General features: G+C 39.2%; 1 pseudogene; it reads left to right on the top strand.

Annotated features, from left to right (window-relative positions):
* The first annotated feature begins 16196 nt into the window (after positions 1-16196).
* On the top strand, positions 16197-17097 carry LOC105547663 (annotated as a pseudogene).
* Positions 17098-19127: the final 2030 nt, after the last annotated feature.

The following is a 19127-nucleotide window of genomic DNA, read 5'->3' as shown; positions in this document are numbered from 1 at the left end:
TCCAGCGAGTCACTGCTTCTCTTAATTGATTTACCTGGAATCAACTTAATCCTGTGTGTTAGGCTGTTCTTGTGTTGCTATAAAGAAGTACCTGATCAGGATCTGGGAGAATTTGGAAAAAGAAAAAAAAAACTAGAAAAATAAACAAAATTAAAAAGAAAAAAAAAAAAAGAAATAACTGAGACTGGGCAACTTATAAAGAAAAGAGGTTTAATTGACTCACGGTTCTGCAGGGTGTACAGGAAGCAAGGTGCCAGCATCTGCTTGGATTCTGGGGAGACCTGAGGGAGCTTTTACTCATGGCAGAAGCTGAAGGTGGAGCCGGCATCTCACATGGCAGAGCAGGAGCAAGACAGAGTGGTAGGGAGGTGCCTCGTACTTTTAAACAGCCAGATCTCTCAAGAACTCACTCACTGTCACCAGGACAGCATCAAGCCACGAGGGACCTGTTGGGAGCAAGCCCCCCCAAAACTGGCCATAAGTAAATATCTGCAGCAATGTAACATGCTCATAATGGCCATAACGCCCAAGCTGGAAGGTTGTGGGTTTACAGGAATGAAGGCAAGGAACACCTGGCCCTCCCAGGGCGGAAGACCGCTAAAGGCATTGTTAAGTCACAAACAATTAGCATGCGCGATCTGTGTCTTAAGGGCGTGTTCCTGCTGTAATTAATTTGGCCCATCCCTTCGTTTCCCTTAAGGGATACTTTTAGTTAATTTAATATCTATAGAAACAATGCTAATGACTGGTTTGCTGTTAATAAATATGTGGGTAAATCTCTGTTTGGGGGTGTCAGCTCTGAAGGCTGTGAGACCCCTGATTTCCCACTTCACACCTCTATATTTCTGTGTATGTGTCTTTAATTCCTCTAGCACCGCTGGGTTAGGGTCTCCCTGACTGAGCTGGTCTCAGTAGGGATCCACCCTCATGAGCCAATTACCTCCCAGCAGGGCCCAACTCCAGCACTAGGAATTATACTTCAACATGAGATTTGGAGAGGGGAAACATCCAAACCATATCACCCCAACTGCCGCTTGGAGTAGAACTTCACAGAATGACAGAGGGACAGCTGTTTCTATCAAACACTTCCACAGCTTCGCCTGAGACAAGGGCGTGACTCTGGGAACATCGGGAGGCTGACTGGACTACTAAGCCAAACAATTCCTACAAAAATTCCCAGCACCTTCCACTGCAGTTCAGTCCTTGATAGACATAAGTGAGGGATCAAGTGAGAAGAGGAAGGAAAATACAGGACCCAAGGAATCAACAATGCTAGCACTGAAGAGCAGGATTGCGGAGGAGCTGTGCTCTGGGAACATAGATAGTGGTCGATCAGATGCGTGACTTTTTTCCAAAATTTTAAACGTGTTGAGCATGCTACTTCCAACCATTCTACCCACAAATAAACTACAATAGGACTCGGTTAGATTTCAATGATTATGAATAAATGTTCACCTTCATACCTTCTGGTTACAAAGCTAAACTTTAAAATGTGCAAATAAAATATTCACTAAAATTTATGTTTGCTTTTTGGCTAAGTCAATGAATGTGCTCTTTTATAAAAAAGACTCTAGCCAGGCCCGGTGGCTCACACCTGTAATCCCAGCACTTTGGGAGGCTGAGGCAGGTGGATCACCTGAGGTCAGGAGTTTGAGACCAGCATGACCAAAATGGAGAAGCCCCATCTCCAATAAAAATACAAAATTAGCCGGGCATGGTGGCACATGCCTATAATCCCAGCTGCTCAGGAGGCTGAGGCAGGAGAATCGCTTGAACCCGGGAGGCGGAGTCAAGATCACGCCATTGCACTCCAGCCTGGGCAACAAGAGCAAAACTCTGTCAAAAAACAAAAACAAACAAACAAAAAAAACCCTCTAAATTAAAAATGACAAATAAGAATTGGCTCACATGGTAGCAGGCATTTGGTTATACCAAGACTAATATCTACTCAAGTATTTCACAAATCAAGAGTCTTGAATCAATTTATATACTTGAAAGTATATAAATCATTCTCTTTGTGACTTTATGGGCAAAAAGGAAACTTATTTATACTATTTTTCTCTTTATGAAGTTGTTATATATTCTTTTACATTTCGTTTAGTAGCTACCATGGAAATTACAACATGCTTCCTTACTTGTTACCATCATATGAAGTATTGCTTATTTTGAGTTGTCCAGGAATGTTAGCCTTAGAACACTTTATTTACATCCTCTCATATTTTGTTTTACTATTCTTATGTATTTCATTTCACACATATTTTAAAGCCCCCAAAACCATTATAATAATATACTAAAATATGTACTTATACTAATAATTAGTATATAATAAATTAGTATAAAATATATAATATACACTAATATGTATACTAATAAATATATACTAATATATAATATATAACATACTAATATATGTTATTAGTATATATGGTTGATACTCATTTATATTTACCTACATATTTGCCCCTTTTGTTGCTCTTTTATTTCTTCCTATAATTCTGTGTTTCCCAGTGTGATTATTTTTCTTCGGCCTGAAGAACATTTTTTTGTTTTTTTTGAAATGGAGTCTCACTCCATCCAGGCTGGAGTGCAGTGGCGCAATCTCGGCTCACTGCAACTTTTGCCACTCCCGGTTCAAAAGATTCTCCTGCCTCAGCCTCCTGAGAAGCTGGGATTACAGACACCTGCCACCACACTCAGCTAATTTTTATATTTTTAGTAGAGATGGGGTTTCACCATCTTGGCCAGGCTGGTCTTGAACTCCTGACCTTGTGATCCACCTGCCTCGACCTCCCAAAGTGCTGGGATTACAGGCGTGAGTCACCGTGCCCAGCCAAACTTCTTTTATTTTTCCCATTAGTTCATATTTCGTAGTGATGATTTTTTTTCAGTTTTTGTCGGTGAGAAAACGTATTTATTCTCCTTTCATTCTGAGGAATATTTTCCCTGAGTATAGAGTTCTAATTTGGGGAATTAGAATTTTTTCCTCTAGATAGCCAATTATCCCACCATCTTTTACTGAAGACTTGACATTTTTCAAAAAATTAATTTCCATATTAGCATGGGTCTATTTCTGGACTCTCTATTCTGTTCCATTGATTTATCTATTCCTACGGCATTTACACCACACTGTATTGATTATTGTAGGTTCATAGCAAGTCTTGAAATTATTATAGGTTTATAGCAAGTCTTGAAAATCTTATGGCATTTATACCACACTGTATTGAAATCACAGGTTTATAGCAAGTCTTGGCTAGTTGTTTTATGCTAAAACAATTTTGAAAAAAGAACACAGTTGGAAAGCATAACCAAAACATGTGCATTTCCATATAAATTTTAGAATTTGCTTGAAAATTTCTACAAAAAGTCTTGCTGGGAAATTGATTGGTATTGCATTGATATATCAATCTGGGGAGAACTGGCATCTTAAAAATATTGAACATCCCAGTCCATGAGCCTGGTATGTTTCTCTGTTTATTTAAGTATTCTTTAGTTTTTCTTTAAATATTTTGTAGTTTTTAGTATGTGTGTCTTGCACATAGTTTGTTAAATTAATGCCAAAATATTTTAATTTTCTTAATACTGTCATAAATTGAATTGTTATTTACATTTTTTTCTATTTTTTCACTATATATAGAAATACAATTAATTTTTGTGTTTTGAACATGTATCCTGCAACTTTACTAAACTGACCTATATTAGTCCTTGTAACTTTTTTCTGGATTTCTTAGAGCTTTGTACATACAAAATGATGTCGGCAAATAGGACAGTTTTACCTCTTCTTTGCAATTTGCCTTCTTCTTTTTCTTGCCTTATTCACTATCTGGGTCTTACAATACAAATTTAAATGCAAATAGTGAGAGTGGATATCTTTGCTTTGCTTTGTTTGTGATTTTACGTAGAAAATATTAAATCTTTACCATTGAGTTTGATGTTAGCTGTAGATTTTTTTAATAACCTTAATTGGATGAGGAAGACTTCTATTCTTGGTTGCTGAGAGATTTAGTCATGAAAGAGTGTTGATTTTTATCAAATTTTTTTCCTGCATCCATTTAAATAATTATATGGTTCTTTTTCTGTTTTCTATTAATATGGTAGATTATATTGATTGATTTTCTGTTAAGCCAACCTTGCATTCTGAGATGAACCCCACTTGGATATGATAGATAGTATTCTTTTTACATGTTATTAGTTTTTATTTGCTAGTATTTTGTTAGGAACTTTTTGTTTCTATGCTCATGAGTAATATTGCTCTGTAGTTCTATTATCTTGTGATGTATTTGATTTTATAATAAAGGTAATGTTAGCACCATAAAACGATGTGGGAAATGCTCCCTCCTCTTTTATATTTTGAAAATGCTGGTGTGAGATTGGTGTCATTTCTTTCTTAAATAACTAGTGGAATTCCCCAGTGAAGTGATTTAGATCTGGAGTTTTCTATTTGGGAAAGTTTTTATTATTAATTTAATTTCCTTAATTTATAGAGGGCTGCCAAATTTTCCTGAAGCAGTTTTGGTAAATTTTGCTTTTTAAGTAATATTTTATTGTATCTAGATTGTCAAGCTTATCAGCATGGAATTGTTCACAGTATGCCCTTATTGTTCTTTTCATGTCTGAAGTACATGTAGAAAAACCCCTTTCTTCATTCCTAATATTGGGGATTTGTCTCTTCTGTTTTCTTTACTAGTCTGGCTACAGCTGGTCAGTTTCATTGAATTTATTTCCAAAACATGGCTTTTGGTTTTATTGATTTTTCTCTTTTTTTATTTTTATTTTTTTTTGAGATGGAGTGTCACTCTGTTGCCCAGACTGGAGTGCAGTGGCATGATCTCGGCTCACTGCAAGCTCTGCCTCCCCAGTTCACGCCATTTATCTTTTCTATTTTATTGATTTTTACTCTTTATCCTTTCCTTCCTTTTGTTTACTTTGAGCATAACTTGCACTTATTTTTGTAATTTCTTAAGGTGAAAGCTTAGATCACTGAGCTTTAGACTTTGCTTATTTTCCCACATAGGGATTTAAAGCTACACTTTTCCCTATATGCTCTGTTTTACCCTACATCCCACAAATTTTGATATGCTTTCATTATCATGTGTATATGATATATTATCAACATATTTTCTAATATTACTTGTGACTCTTCTTTGATCTAGTGATTACTTAGAAGTATGTCAAAGTCCAGATATTTGAAATTTTCCTGGTTATCTCATTATTATTGAATTCCAGTTTATTCCTTTGTGGACAGAGAAAATAGCCTGCGTGATTTTAAACTATTCAAATTTATTGAGATGTGTTTTGTGCCCAAAATATGGCGTGTCTTGACAAACACACCAGGTGCACTTGAAAATAATGTGTATTCTGCCAGTTTTGGTGAAGTGTTCTATAAATATCAAGTCAAGTTGGGTGATAATATTGTTTGAAACTTCTATGTCTTTACTGATTTTCTGGTCTAATTGTTCTAGTAGTTGCTAGGTAGAGATGTTAATATTTCCAGTGATGTTTGTGGAACTGTCTCTTTTGCCCTTTCATTCTGTCAGTTATTTGCTTCATGTATTTTTGCTTCATATACTGGGTGCATACAAATTTTGATTGTTGTGTTGTTCTTGACAATAAGACTTTTATCATTATGGAGTAATGAAATTATATAATATATTTCTTATTGTGATATAATTGATATAACATAAAATTTCATATAATAAAAAATTCTCCACTTAAAAATATGCAGTGTACATTTTGTCTTAAGTATATCTTATCTGATATCAGTATAGCCAGGCTAGCCTTTTGATGTCTGCCATTTGCATGGTGTATTTTTCCATCCATTTTCTTTCAACCTATTTGTGTACATATTTGCAGGTTCTTCTCTAATAAACATTATATAGTTGGGTCTTGGTGTTTTTCGTTTTTTGGGGTTTTTTTGTCCATTTTGACAATCTCTGCCTTTTAATTGAATTGTTTAGTTGATTAACACTTAATGCAATCATTCATATGCTTGCATTTGGGATCTGTTTTATTTTTTATTTTTGTCTCTGCTGTTGTTTTTCCTTTGTTCCTTCTTTTGTGATTTTTATTTTTGAATTCTTTGAATATTTTTCAGAATTCCTTTTTGATTTTCCTGTTGTCATTTAGCTAGACTTCTTAATTTTTTTTCTTTTTTTAGTGGTTGTGGAAGGAATACACACACACACACATACACTTAACTTTTCACTGGGTGCTTATAATGATTACTTCACTACTTCACATAAAATATAGAAATTTTGCAACCCTATTAGTCCATATTCCTTTTTATAGTTTTTATATGTAGTTATCTATAACATTACAAACCTCACAAGACCATGTTATAATTTTTTAAATGTGGTTTATTAAAATAATTAAGAGGTAAAAAGCAAAAAGGAAAAAAAAAACAAACTTGTGTTTAGCCAGGTACTTGCCATTACTCATGCTTTTTATTATTTTCAGAGAATCCAAGTTTCTATATGATTTTTCTCCAGACTGAACAACTTTCTTTAGTATTTCTTATAGTGCAAGTTTGCTGGTAACTAATTCTGTAGCTTTTCTTTTAAATGAAAATGTCTGTTTTTTTGTTTGTTTGTTTGTTTTCATTTTTTTGTTGTTGTTGTTGTTTTTTTGAGACAGGGTCTTACTCTGTCGCCAGGCTGGAGTGCGATGGTGTGATCACAGCTCACTGCAGCCTCGACCTCCCAAAGTCAAGTGATCTTCTCCCACTTCAGCCTCCCAGGTAGCTGGGACTACAGATATGCACCACCACACCTGGCTACATTTTCTATTTTTTGTAGATATGAGATCTTTCTATGTTGCCCAGGTTCGTCTCAAACTCCTGGGTTCAGGCGATCCGTCTGCCTTGGCCTCCTAAAGTCCTGGGATTACAGGCATGAGCTACCATGCTTGGCCTATTCTTGAATGTTATTTTCACTGGATATAGAATCTTGGGTTGACAGGTTTTTTGCTCCACTCTCTTCTGGCTTTCATGATTTTTGAAAAAAAGTTGGCTATTACTAGGATTATTGCTCCTCTGTACAATCTGTCATTTTTCTCTTGCTGCTTGCAAGTTTTGCTTGCTATCTCTGGTTTTATCTTTTGTTGTTGTGCTGCTATAACAAAATAACAAAGACCAAGGAACTTATAAAGAACAAAATATATTTTCTCACTGTTCTGGAGGCTGGAAAGTCCATGATTGAGGCACTGGCTGTTTTGGCATCTGGTGAAGGCTTGTCTGTTCCATGGTACATAGTTCAGCAGTCAGTCAGAAATACGGACACACAAAATGTGGGGATCCCCTCTCTTGCCTTTCCCTTGTAACTTCACCCCTCTCTTTTCAATGTTCACAATTTCTTGGCTTCACTTTTCTGACTTCTCAGACCAAAAATGCTGCAGGTTTTTTTCATGTCTGCACCCCCACTTCCACTGTGTGCACCACATGGAATTCACTTAGCCTCAGGCTAAAGTCTGGACAGATGAGAACTGATTTGTTCGGCTCCCTATCGTCCCTTCTTCACGCCAGCTCACATTCTTCACAAGAGACTGTCTGCTTCTGTTCACTCAGTACTTCAGAGTTACTTTTGTATTGAGTCCAGGTTTTGCAGTTGTTTTCCGAGGAGCATAGTCCTCTGGAAGGGTCTCAGTCATTGCTCCTACAACTGGAACCTAAAAAGCATCATGGCCCCTCTGTCCTAGTACAGTGCACAGAGGCACAGAGGCCTCCCCTAGATTCATCCCACAAGAGAGTCACTGAGTTCATGGGACTCATCCTGTGGTCATTTTGCTGGTCCCTGAGGACATTATTGGGATGGATGGACTTCCAAGATGGGTAGATCTCACATGGTTTACCTGACTGTGGAGTAAGGACAACTGTGATAAGAACGATCAAGTGGAAACCCCTAAAACTGTGCTGCCTCAGCCAAGAGAGTAAACCAGATGTATGACATCCCACTGGGAATGGCAGAGATTAAATTTGGAAAAAGTTAATTAGGATAAAAAAGTGAAATAGTGAAGCCAAGGGGACACCACTGCTTTTCTTGTCCTGAGTCACAAAGTTATGCTTGGCTTTAAAACTAAGTTTAAAATTTGACCTAGTAGGCACTTAAAAAGCTGCATACCTAAGCTGGGAATGGTGGCTCACACCTGTAGTTCCAGCTACTCATAGCTGCAAAGCAGGAGGATCACTTGAGCCTGGGAGTTCAAGTCCAGCCTGGGCAACATAGCAAGACTCTTAAAAAATAAAAAATTAGGCCAGGTGCAGTGGCTCATACCTGTAATCCCAGCACTTTGGGAGGCCGAGGTGGGCAGATCATGAGCTCAGGAGATCGAGACCATCCTGGCTAACACAGTGAAACCCCGTCTCTATTAAAAAATACAGAAAAAAAAAAATTAGATGAGCATGATGGCGGGCACCTGTAATACCAGCTACTCAGGAGGCTAAAGCAGGAGAACCGTGTGAATCTGGGAGGCGGAGCTTGCTGTGAGCCGAGTTCTCACCACTGCACTCCAGCCTGGGCGACAGAGCGAGACTCTGTCTCAAACAAAACAAAACAAAACAAAACAAAAACCATAAAATTAAAAAGTGCCTACCTCAGCCTATAGGCTGATTGATGTTTCTGTAAGGTGTTCTTCCTATTATTCATAGGCATGTTAGAACCCATCATCGGTCTGTGGGATTTTAAGAAGCCTGTCTAATAATATCCCAAGACGGGTCTCCAAGGTCATCATGGCTGGATTCTGCCTCTGCATGGGCCTTAACAGCATGATCCATTCCCCATGATGCAAGAAGGATTTGAACACCCGACATGGCCAGTGACTTAGAAATTCTCAAGTCTATTAACACACTGACACCACAAGATGTCCCGTGAGACACCAAAGGGGCTTTGGGACTCCAGAAAAGGTCTTTTTCTCAAGACACCCAGGAGTGAGGAATTCCGTAGGAATGGGTAGTCCACACAGGCTTGCTTTGTATGTATGTATGTCTTATTTCCTCCCCTCACAGTCTCTAGCCTTTTCTCCAATTAAAACTCACTGTCCGAGGCCCCTGAGTCTAGTTCTGAAGAGAGGACAGGAGGCAGCCTCCACAGCAGACCCAGTGCAAGGCTTGGTCTGTGCAGCCTTCTGCTTCCTGGTCTCTGCTCATTTTATACTAAATGGAAGCATCCCGCGTGGCTGCCTCCCCAGCGCTATCATGGTGGTAGATTTGTGTCTATAAAGTTATTTAAGATGTGGTTCTGGGATCTCTGAGCACGGCCTGACTCTTCATTCCCTTCCCTCAGAGTTATGAACAAAAGAATAATGCATGTGACATTTAGATGCTGATTATGGAGCATGGGAGTTGGTAAGAGATGAGGGTGGAGGGAATATTCCTAGCAATTGGTGTATTTGGCTGATTGGTAACTGTTTATAGACTTGTTTCTTTCTAGTGCGTACCCCTTGAAATCATTTTCTTTGTAAATGTTAAAAGCCGTATGAAAAAAAAAAACCACCATCTTGATTATTCTTCTTTGTACTTTAATCAGCAGCATGTCAGCCTCTGAATAAACTGTAATTCCTTCACTATGCCTGTCGAGGGGAGCATTTAGGCCACATTAAAAAATATATCTTGGTAAAGGTCTCAAGAACAATTAGCAATTAAAATAATCTATTTTCTACCTTTTACTATATAAACATGGCTGCTTGATTGATTTCACAGTCTAAGGTATCACACTGCTGGGGAGTCCCATCTTTCCTAATTCCACAGCTCTTAGACACACTGGAGGCATCTGAAGTGTTGTGAAGTAGCTCTTGATGGTCATTAGTGCATCTTTTTAAATTTGAGACAGGTTCTCACTCTGTGCCCAGGCTGGCGTGCAGTGGTGTGATCTCTGGTCACTGCAGCCTTGACCTCCTAGGCTCAGGTGATGCTCCCACCTCAGCCTCCTGAGTAACTGAAACTACAGGTGCATGCCTCCAAGCCCAACTACTTTTTTTTTTTTTTTTTGTATTTTTTGTAGAGACAGGTTTTCACTGCATTGCCCAAGCTGGTCTCAAACCCCTGGGTTCAAGTGATCTGCCCACCTTGGCTTCCCAAAGCTCTGGGATTACAGGCATGAGCCTTCTATGAATTTTTAATTTGCTTTTTGTTTCCAAGTAAATCTCTAAAAGAATACTTATTAAAAATGAATCTTTCAAATCCTTAGTATTTGTATCACTTACATTTACACTCCAGGATGATTTTCTATTAAAATATATTTTCAAGTAATTTTGTCCACTTTCTCCATTATTTTGCCTGTTACACTGATTTAACAAAACCATGATGAGATACCATCTCACACCAGTCAGAATGGATATCACTAAAAAGCCAAAAAATAACAAATGTTGATGAGGTTGAGGAAAAAAAGAAACACTTATATACTGTTGGTAGGAGTGTAAATTAGTTCAGTTATTGTGGAGAGCAGCATGGCAATTCCTCAAATAACTCACAACAGAACTACCATTGGACCCAGCAATCCCATTACTGGGGATATACACAAAGGCATACAATCATTCTATCATAAAGACACATGCACACGTATGTTCACTGAACACTATTCACACTAGCCAAGACATGGAATCAACCTAAATGCCCATCAGTAGTAGACTGGATAAAGAAGATGGTACATGTACACCATGGAATACTATGCAGCCATCAAAAGGAATGAGATCATGTACTTGGCAGGAACATGGATGGAGTTGGAGGCCACCCCCCCTTAGCAAACTAATGCAGGAACAGAAAACCAAATATCACATGTTCTCACTTATAAGCGGGAGTTAAATGATGAGAACACATGGACACATAGAGAGGAACAACAGACACTGGGGCCTGTTGGAGGGCAGAGGGTGGGAGGAGTTAGAGGATCAGGAAAAATAACTAATGGGCACTAGGCTTAATAGCTGGGTGACAAAATAATCTGTAAAAAAAACACCCCTGACTCAAGTTTACCTATATAACAAACCTCCATGTGTACTTCAGAACTTAAAATAAAAGTTAAAACAATAAAACACTGATTTAAGGTCATTTTCTTGGTCTTTTTTTTTTTTTTGAGACAAGGTCTCTCTATGTTGTTCAGGCTGAGCTCTAACTCCTGGGGCTCAAGTGATCCTCTCACCTCAGCCTGCTAAGTATCCCAAGTAGCTGGGACTACAGGCTTGCGACTTTTACGTCATTTTCAATCAGTGTTTCCTGTCCTACAGTCAGCTGACTGTATATGCATACCCGTGTGCTAGCAGGACATTCAGTGTTCAGGGGATGCCGTGAGTGCAGCTAAGATGCCAGCATGATGTAGCATGTTCCTGTGTCTGCTTGCTTCATGGATACCCATGTTTTGTTTGATAGAGTGAAAGAAGGCCTCAGATCTCCTTCTAGCCCCTTAGATGGGATTTGAACCACCCAAGGAAGGAACTATTTATGAAATTCTCTATGAGATACTGGATAAGGATCAGAAACCGGAAGAAGGCTGACTGAGCTTCCAGTTTTTGGAGACTTCCCAAAATAACTAGGAGACCTAAGAATGGCTATGTCCCTTTTCAGATATGTCTACTGTAGTTTGGGCTTTGAAAGTTAGTAAGCCCATAGAGGTGGCTTACCCCCATAATCCCAGCACTTTGGGAGGCTAAGGTGGGAGGATCACTTTAGCTCAGGAGTTCGAACCTGGGCAACACAGTGAGACCCCCATCTGTACAAAGAAATAAAAATGAGCCAGGAGTGGTGGTTTGTGCCTATTGTCCTGTCTACTCGGGTGACTGAAGTGGGAGAATCACTTGAGTCCAGGAGGTCAAGGCTGCAGTGAGCCATAATCACAGCACTGCACTCCAGTCTGGGCAACAGAACAAGACCCTGTCATTTAAAAAAAAAAAAAAAAAAAAAAAAGGTAATGGGACTTCGTGTCGTAGCCACAGGCTTATCAAGCCTGGAGGTAGCTTGTATACCTATGATGATTGTCATGCTAAATTAAAGAAAAAATTATCAAGATAAAACAATTTATACGTCTTTATTCTAATTTCAGTGGTAAATAGAAAATTGCATTTAGCAAATTAAAACTTCATAGAGATATTATTTCTTATCTATGAGATTGCCAAAAGTTCAAAAGTTTGCTAACATACTCCATTGGTCAAATTATAGAGAAACAGATGCTCTTATACATTGCTCATCAGCACGTACAATGGCATAGCCCCTATCCAGGGCAATTTGGCAATACCTACCAAAAAATATACATTTACACTTGGACCCAGCCATTTTATTTCTAGGAATCAATCCCAAAGATAATACTGGCAAAAATAAGCAAAAGAGAAGTGCAAGGATATTCATCACAGCACTGTTTGTAAGAGCAAAAGATGGAAATAATCCAAATATCCATCAGTAGGGTACTGGTTAAATATAGTACAGCCACATAATGCAGTACTATCCAATTATGAAAAGAAATGAAGCCTACCTTGATAGTCTTCTAATAAAGAGAAGATTTCTCCAAATAAACTTTCTTTTGTAGATTTGCCTTTGAAACTATGGAAATATTTCACAGAACTTTAAAACAAAAATTAAATTTGAAAAAACAATCCCCAAACAACCAAAAGCAAAATGAGACAGTGAACCCAATTCTGCATCATGTTAGTGGCATGACCACACACAGAGTAGGAATTTTAAGTAATTTAAAAACATGGTAATTCCACTGTATATTCATAATGGGCTGTTACCTCGGACAAAAAGAACTGTAAAAGAAGAAAAAATTCAACTGTTTTCACTATCTTTTACTTTTGGAAATTAAGTAATTATGTTAATATCATTGGGAACTGGGACTTGCAGTATGGGTTTTTCCGTAAGAAAGGAGAAACTGATGGAAGATTTCAGAAAGTTAATTTAAAAACCTTACAATTTTCCATTTGAGCTGGAAATACTAGTATGTAATAATATAAAACACATTTTATGTTTCATCTTTCAAAATTATTTCCTAACTCTGCCCATGAAAAGACCTTAAATCAAAGAGCAACCCAGGGACAGTGAGCAGTTTGTGATCCCTAAATATTTCCCCACGAAAGGAACCAGGGCTCATTGAAGAAATGGGTTTCTCCAGATCGGGGATGGGAAATGTATAAGATGAGCCCGGGTCATCTATGCTCATTACCAGAAAGCAAGGTAGCTAACAAACACTTAACTAGGGCCAGTTGGGGTGGCTCATGCCTGTAATCCCAGTGCTTTAAGGGTTACGGGCTGAGGAGGGCAGATTGCTCGAGGTCAGAAGTGTGAAACCAGTCTGGGCAATGTAGCAGGACCCCATGTCTACAAAATTAAAAAAAAAAAAAAAATAGTGGGCACGGCAGCTCATGCCTATAGTTCCAGCTACGTAAGAGGATTGCACGAGCCCAGGAGTTCAAGGCTGCAGTGAGCTATTGTACCATTGCACTCCAGCCTGGGCAAGAGTGAGACCCTGTCTCAAACAAAACAACCACTTAACTAGAATTATGTCAAAAGAATTCAGGATCCAATTTGCGAGGGCTCACAGTGACTAAAAATGGGACAATTTGGAGATCAATAGGAATAGTATCGACAATATAGTGAATCACTTTAAATATGTTTAAGTCCATTAGTTCTTAATGGAAAGAAAACCTTTATTGGCTCACTTTTGTGGCTATTAGATAACCAAATGATTATTTTGAAAATTGGGGCTGGGTGCAGTGACTCATACTTGTAAACCCAGCACTTTGGGAGTATGAGACAGGAGGATCATTTGAGGCCAGGAGTTTGAGACCAGCCTGGGCAACATAGTGAGACCCCATTGCTAAAAAACTAAAAAACAAAAAACAAAACAAAACAAAAAAAATAGCTTGCCTGCCATACCAGCTCTTTGGGAGGTTGAAGCAGTGGGGTAGCTTGAGCCTGGGAGGTTGAGGATGCAGTAAGTCGTGATCATACCACTGCCTTTCAGCCTGGGCAACAGAGCAAGACCTTGCCTCGAAAAAGAGAAGGGAAAGGAAGGGAAGGGAAGGGAAGGGAAGGGAGAAAGAGAGAAAGCAAGCAAGCAAGAAAGAGAAAGAAAGAAAGAGAAAGGAAGAAAGGAAGGGAAAAATTGTGGTAAATAAAGGGAAAAATGGAAGCAATTTCTCTTTATAGAAGTAATACACATAATAAATGGTTTGATCTATCATTCTATATCACCATTTCACAATCCCTACTGAAATAATGGATCTAGGCAATGATCATCTCAAAAAGAGAGGCAAGTAGTCTTACCAAAATATTCCAGCATCAATCTAATCAAGTTCTAGCTAGAGCTACTGGTCTATCAGAACAAATACAGGGGACCAAGGAACATGTTAAATAATACAACAGGGCTGCAGTTAGGAAAATGTAGACTGATTTCCTTCATAAGTAATTTGTAAGGAGGAGAAACAACCCAAAGATTTTTAAAAGTGTTAGGAAACACAGCAACTAATGGCAATGTATGGGACCTTACTTGGATCAGTATTTGAAAAAACTATAAAGAATTTATGAAAGAACTGAAGAAATTTGGATATTACCATATATAATGATATTAAGAAAATATTGTTATTATGTTGTGTAAAATAGTGTTTTATGGGGTTTTTTTCAAGAATTCTTACTGTTTAGAGATGCATGCTAAATAGTTATAAATGAAATGACCTGTCTAGGATTTGCTCTAAGTAATTTGCACAGTGATTTAGATTAGAGATCAGAGATAGTGTCTATATTAGAGGTAGTAATCTAGATCTAGTGATATACATTGAAGAAGACTGGCCAAATGTTGATGATTTTGAAGCTGGGTGATACATAGGTCAGAAGAGTTCATTATACTAGCAGCAAGAGAAGGGAAATTTCACAAGTGAGCTGCCGTCACCCAATTCTCTGCCTGAAGATGACACAGAGAGCCAGACTCCAAGTAGAGCACAGTGGCCTTGCTGAGCTGAGGAGGCAGAGATCAGAAACTAGAAGTTGGATCAGCTGAAATGTTTGGAATCTGGATGAAGAGGCATCAGAAAGGAGGGAGCTGTGCAGATGAGGCCCTTGGGAGTTGAGGTGGGTGCCTTCTGGGAATATGTGGCATGGCTGGATGGTACATGCACAGGACACAGCTCCCCATGGTAGAAGCTACCGTGTACTTACCAGACAGCAACTTCTTCAGGATTGAAGGTGATGCCCGTAGCAGAGGGTTAGTAGTCCTGGGGCATTCTGGAATGCTCTGTATGAGAAATTTCATTACCTCTCATTAATGTATCTGGCACCCAGGTGAGATCCCAGATAGGCTTTAAGAATAAGGACACGCCGACCAGGTGCGGTGGCTCACGCCTGTAATCTCAGCACTTTGGGAGGCTGAGACGGGTGGATCACAAGGTCAGGAGATGGAGACCATCCTGGCTAACACAGTGAAACCCCATCTGTACTAAAAAAAATACAAAAAATTAGCTGGGCACGATGGCGGGTGCCTGTAGTCCCAGCTACTCCAGAGGCTGAGGCAGGAGAATGGTGTGAATCTGGGAGGCAGAGCTTGCAGTGAGCCGAGATCACGCCACTGCACTCTAGCCTGGGTGACAGAGCAAAACTCTGTCTCAAAAAAAAAAAAAAAAAGAATAAGGACACACCCTGTCAAAGCCTAAGTCAAGCCCCAACATCTCTTCCAAACTTAAGCTCAGTTGGGGAAGGAAATGCAATTTTAGTAAAAAAGAGAACAAAAGGAGAATGGGTGCACTGGACCAATTTTACCTAATGTTTAATATTGCTGAAGATGGATGTGGGGGATGTTATGAGGATAAGGGGGAGTGTGAGGAAGGAGGAAGAGGAAATAGCACATGGGGAGGCCCAGACATGATGGAAGCTGGTTCCACAGAGCTAAGAAAAGAACTGTTTCACTGGTACCAAACCCAGATTTTCTCTCATTTTCACATCTCTGAAATCGGACATCCCTTGCAATGTAAGTTATTTTACCATTTTAATTGGCAGAATTGTTTTTTCTTAATGTCACATAAAATAATGGTGCATCTTATGGTTGATATTTCAGACTTACTGAAATATGGTAGTCATGTTAGAATCGAGAAAAAGCATAAGTTAAGAACTTACAGGAAAAAAGGCTGAAGAACTCAACAGGTGGGCACACCATGCATCTAGTATTAAAGGGGTTGAATTTTATCCCAAGTGTAATGAGAAGCCATTAAAGGATTTTAATAGTGGACTAGCTTGATCAGATTTGTATATTTTGGAAAATAACTGATATGGTTTGGATATCTGTCCCCTCCAAATCTCATGTCGAAATTCCATCCCCAGAGTCTCAGCCTTGCCACTGCCCAAAGACTGCTGAGTCCCTGTCCATCCGCTGCCACCACCCACTCCGGACACAGAACATCCAGTCATGGATAAAAATGAGCTGGTTCAGAAGGTCAAACTGGCCAAGCAGGCTGAGCAATATGATGACATGACAGCCTGCATGAAGTCTGTAACTGAGCAAGGAGCTGAATTATCCAATGAGGAGAGAATCTTCTCTCAGTTGCTTATAAAAATGTTGTAGGAGCCCGTAGGTCATCTTGGAGGGTCGTCTCAAGTATTGAACCAAAAAGACGGAAGGGGCTGAGAAAAAGCAGCAGATGGCTCGTGAATACAGACAGAAAATTGAGATGTAGCTAAGAGATATCTGCAATGATGTACTGTCTCTTTTGGAAAAGTTCTTGATCCCCAATGTTTCACAAGCAGAACAAAGTCTTCTATTTGAAAATGAAAGGAGATTACTACCGTTACTTGGCTGAGGTTGCCGCTGGTGATGACAAGAAAGGGACTGTGGATCAGTCACAAGAAGCATACCAAAAAGCTTTTGAAATCAGCAAAAAGGAAATGCAACCAACACATCCTATCAGACTGCGTCTGGCTCTTAACTTCTCTGTGTTCTATTATGAGATTCTGAACTCTACAGAGAAAGCCTGCTCTCTTGCAAAGACAGCTTTTGATGAAGCCATTGCTGAACTTGATACATTAAGTGAAGAGTCATACAAAGACAGCACACTAATGCAATTACTGAGAGACAACTTGACACTGTGGACATCAGATACCCAGGAGACGAAGCTGAAGCAGAAAAAGGCAGGGAAGATTAACTGGCCTTCCAACTTTTGTCTGCCTTATTCTAAAATTTACACAGTAGACCATTCCCGTTGTCATCCATGTGGTCCCACAAAGTTTTTTGTTTACAACTTATGACAGGTTTATGTTACTTCTATTTGAATTTCTATATTTCCCATAAGGTCTCTATGTTTAATATTAGGGGAGTGGAGCCACTTAACATTCAGGGAGTTATCTGTTTTCATCTTGAGGTGGCCAATATGGGGATGTGGAATTTTTATACAAGTTATAAATGTTTGGTATAGTACTTTTGGTACATTGTGGCTTCACAAGGGCCGGTGTTAAAACTGCTTCCATGTCTAAGCAAAGAAAACTGCCTACATATTGGTTTGTCCTGGTGGGGAATAAAAGGGATCATTGGTTCCAGTCACAGGTGTAGTAACTGTGGGTACTTTAAGGTATGGAGCACTTACAAGGCTGTGGTAGAAACAGATACCCCATGGATACCACATGTTAAATCATGTACATCTGTGGAATAGTCAATCTCACAACCTTTGACTACAACTGCAGAAGTGTTCCTTTAGACAAAGTTGTGATGTATTTTACTCTGGATGAGGGCAGAAATGGTTCACATTGCATTATTTGTAAAGTTACCAGCTGTTAGCTTTCATTATTTTTGCTACACTCATTTTATTTGTATTTAAATGTGTTAGGCAACCTAAGAACAAATGTAAAAGTAAAGATGCAGTAAAAATGAATTGCTTTGATCATTACTTCATATATATCAAGCACAGCAGTTAAAAAAAAAAAAAAAAAAACCCATGTATTTAACTTTTTTTTAGGTTTTTTGCTTTTGTGATTTTTTTTTTTTTTGATACTTGCCTAACACATTGTGCTGTAAAAATAGTTAACAGAGAAATAACTTGAGATGACGGCTAGCTTTGTTTAATGTCTTATGAAATTTTCATGAACAATCTAAGCATAATTGTTAAGAACAGGTGTATTAAATTCATGTAAGAGGAATAAAAGTTTTATGAATGGAGTTTTCAACTACTTTCTCTACAGCTTTTCATGTAAATTAGTCTTTTGGTTCTGAAACTTCTCTAAAGGAAATTTTACATTTTTTGAAGTTTATTCCTTATTCCCTCTTGGCAGCTAATGGGCTTTTACCAAGTTTAAACACAAAGTTTATCATAACAAGAAAAATACTACTAATATAACTACTGTTTCCATGTCCTATGATCCCCTCTCTTCCTCCCCACCCTGAAAAAGAAATAAGTTCCTATTTTTTCTGGGAGAGGGGAAGATTGTTTGGAAAAAAAATGTAATATGCTCCATTTAAAATTTTGGTATATGGTGAGAGGTTCCAAGATGGCTGAATAGGAACAGCTCCAGTCTACAGCTCCTAGTGTGAGTGACACAGAAGATGGGTGATTTCTGCATTTCCAACTGAGCTACCAGGTTCATCTCACTGGGGCTTGTCGGACAGTGGGTGCAGCACACGGGGGGTTAGCTGAAGCAGGGCGGGGCATCGCCTCACCTGGGAAGTGCAAGGGGTTGGGGAATTCCCTTTCCTAGCCAAGAGAAGCTGTGACAGATGGTACCTGGAAAATCGGGACACTCCCACCCTAATACTGTGCTTTTCCAATGGTCTTAGCAAACGGCACACCAGGAAATTATACCCTGCGCCTGGTTCAGAGGGTCCCATGCCCACAAAGCCTCACTCACTGCTAGCACAGCAGTCTGAGATCCAACTGCAAGGCAACAGCAAGGCTGGGGGAGGGGCGTCCACCATCGCTGAAGCTAGAGTAGGTAAACAAAGCAGCAGGGAAGTTTGAACTGGATATAGCCCACTGCAGCTCAAGGAGGCCTGCCTGCTTCTGTAGACTCCACCTCTGGGGGCAAGGCATAGCTGAACAAAAGGCAGCAGAAATTTCTGCAGACTTAAACGTCCCTATCTGACAGCTTTGAAGAGAGCAGTGGTTCTCCCAGCACAGAGTTTGAGATCTGAGAATGGACACACTGCCTCCTCAAGTAGGTCCCTGACCCCCGAGTAGCCTAACTG

Source organism: Mandrillus leucophaeus, unplaced genomic scaffold, assembly GCF_000951045.1.
Source record: "Mandrillus leucophaeus isolate KB7577 unplaced genomic scaffold, Mleu.le_1.0 Scaffold394, whole genome shotgun sequence".
Taxonomy (NCBI): Eukaryota; Metazoa; Chordata; class Mammalia; order Primates; family Cercopithecidae; genus Mandrillus; species Mandrillus leucophaeus.
This window is presented reverse-complemented; position numbering and strand designations above follow the sequence as displayed.